Genomic DNA, 2,850 nt, shown 5'->3' with positions numbered 1-2,850 from the left:
ACCTTTATTTATCCTATATGCTGTGCCTATGTGCCAGGCTCTGTGGTTTGTTTGTAGTAACTTTATTTTCCCAACAATCTCTTGAGATATGTACTATTAAAATTCCTGTTATCTTATAAATAAATTAAGGCACAGAATTGTTAATTAACTTCCCAATGGTCACATAAGCGAGTATATGACCAGGCCATTCACCCTAAGGACTGTGATCTCAACCTCTAAACTATATAATAAGTGATGAATAAATGTGTGTTGAATAGAAGGTATGTTTGCTCTTGGGGTGAAGGTCATTTGACTCCAGACCATAACAGACCTGATAGGTCCATACTGGTTTTTATCAACTTTGAGCATTATTTAATCAGGAAGATTTCTAAAAGATCAAGTTAGGATGAATCTTGATGCTCATTTATTTATATACACTTATTTATATTTAAATACAAATATTCATTCAACAACTATTTATTAAATACAAAATATGTGTCAGACCCTTGCTAGCTATGAAGGAAGGATAGAGAACAAAAAGAAATATGGTCTGAGCGCTGGTATAGCTTACCTTCAAGTGGGAATGATGGGCATTGATAGTTACACTAAATGAACATGTGAATTACTACAAATTGAGGTGTTGCTCTGAAGGAAGAGGAAACTAGTCCTGGAGAGCACGTAACAGAGGAACCTGACTTGGGCCAGGTGTCAGGGAAGGCTTCTATGAAGAAGGCATCTTTTAGTTGGTTTGGCTGGAATACTGCTGGTTCTTTGTGTTATTTTCTACTTCTGACAATTTCTTGCTCATGTTCAGTTTCCAAATACATGCCCAGAGAGTTCCTAGTTGTAATTTCCCTGAGTTGTTCCTTTCCTTAATTTTCACATTTCTTTTGGTTTCCAGGATCATTCGTTACTTATGTCCACCGCCCCCTCCCATCTCTTTCCCCCTCATTCTGTTGATCAGGGGTGTGAGCAATGGCCCACGTCATCCCTCGTCCCTCATGCCACCCCTGGCCTCTGATGCATCACTTTAATGACACTGCTAACACCTACACAGTTCTCCTAAAATCCCTCCATTAGTCATTCCTTTGGTCAGGGCTCTTAAGGTCCTTTTAAAATTCATAAATTCTCTCTGGGAAGGTAGCACATCTAGCCACTTTTTAGCTATTAGTTTTTCTCATCAACTAGGTTCGGAGAACAGGGCCATGAGGTGATTTTTAATAAAGCGTTTGAGGAAGTGTGAAGCAACACCTTGGAAAAGATGCTTCCACAAAAACTAAGCAGCCCTGAAAGGGTTCTAAAACGAAGTAGGAGATGCTGACTGAAGGGAAGAGTGACTCCAAAGCCAGCCACCTAATAAGATGGGCAGGAAGAATCAGCCACCTAATAAGATGGGCAGGAGGGTGGTCATTCTGTTCCTACCCTTCATCTCTTCAGACTGACTTATTTTGGCAAGGTGAGTTCTAGGTGAGCACATAATTTCCTGCCCTAACAAGGGCACTTTTGAGAATGAAATGGGGGAACTTTTAAAAATTATATAGGATTACTCCAGCCGAATCCCAGCCCCAGGGCGAAGCGTCTCCTTATTTATTTACATTTTCTCGCCACTGCAGCCTCCAGACACGGCGATCCGGGCGGGCCCCGCAGGAATTTTATCCCCTCACCGGCCTCACACTAGTATCGCATGTCCACTATCCAGAACCTCCGATCTTTCGACCCCTTTGCTGATGCAACTAAGGGTGACGACTTACTCCCAGCAGGGACTGAGGATTACATTCATATAAGAATCCAGCAACGGAACGGCAGAAAGACACTGACTACTGTCCAGGGCATTGCAGATGATTATGACAAAAAGAAACTTGTGAAAGCTTTCAAAAAGAAATTCGCCTGTAATGGTACTGTGATTGAACATCCTGAATACGGAGAGGTTATTCAGCTTCAAGGTGACCAAAGAAAAAACATTTGCCAATTTCTCTTGGAGGTTGGCATTGTCAAGGAGGAACAGCTTAAGGTTCATGGATTCTAAAATGAACCTAAATACGTGGAGAATTTCTTGAATAATTTTGTTCTCTAAACCCAGTTTGGCTGCCTTGTGAAATGATTCTCTGCAGTAAACGGACTTTTCATGTATTTAATCATTCAGACTCCCATTCACACCTGCATGATTACAGAAAACATGGGGTATGTAGGCTAGTAACACATAAGAAAATTGCAGTAAGATGGTAATGAAATCCCATATTCATCTTAACATGTTTCCAATGGAAAATATTTTGTTTTGAGTGTTTATTTGTTTATTGTTCAGTTTATTATTTTTCACTTGATTAAATGTTTTTTTTGTTGTATTAAACCATGTATGTTGCAGCTTAACAATAAAGAAACATCTATGAAAAAAAAATTCTATAGGATCAATAGCTATAAACAAGGATTGTCCTGGCAAACGAGGACACATGATCCCTCTGGTTACAGGAGGCACTGGGGAGGAATCTCCCTGCGAGGTTTAATGAGGAATTTTGTATCCTCCCTGCCGCCCCAGCAGGAGTCAAATAAAAAAATGCAGCTTCTTCCTCCTAGGTCTACACACAGTCACAAGACAATTATTTATTTGAATTTTTAAAAAAAGTATTGACTCATATCTATGTATTCTTGGTTCAGAGTAAAAGGTGAAATGCTTTTACTCTAAATGGAGAGGTAGGTTGGGGGCAGGTTGCAAAGGGGCTTGAATGCCATGCTTAGGAACATCAACTTAATCCTGTCTGTACAAAGAAACTGTCAGGGGAAGGATGCAAAATGACCCAGGGCTTACAAATACCACCCTAGAGACCGTGGAGAGAATGGGTGGGTGTAGCAAACACACTGGAAGTGGAGATGCTT

The 2,850-nt window shown here is 40.4% G+C and overlaps 1 pseudogene; it reads left to right on the top strand.

Moving 5' to 3' along the window:
* Positions 1 to 1,536: 1,536 nt before the first annotated feature.
* On the top strand, positions 1,537 to 2,245 carry LOC112839057 (eukaryotic translation initiation factor 1b pseudogene; annotated as a pseudogene).
* Positions 2,246 to 2,850: the final 605 nt, after the last annotated feature.

This window comes from Callorhinus ursinus, unplaced genomic scaffold (genome assembly GCF_003265705.2).
Source record: "Callorhinus ursinus isolate GAN/ISIS: 27379988/994484 unplaced genomic scaffold, GSC_fseal_2.0 scaffold63, whole genome shotgun sequence".
NCBI classification, from domain to species: Eukaryota; Metazoa; Chordata; class Mammalia; order Carnivora; family Otariidae; genus Callorhinus; species Callorhinus ursinus.
The sequence above is the reverse complement of the archived record's forward strand: the minus strand, read 5'-3'. Positions and strand labels throughout refer to the sequence as shown.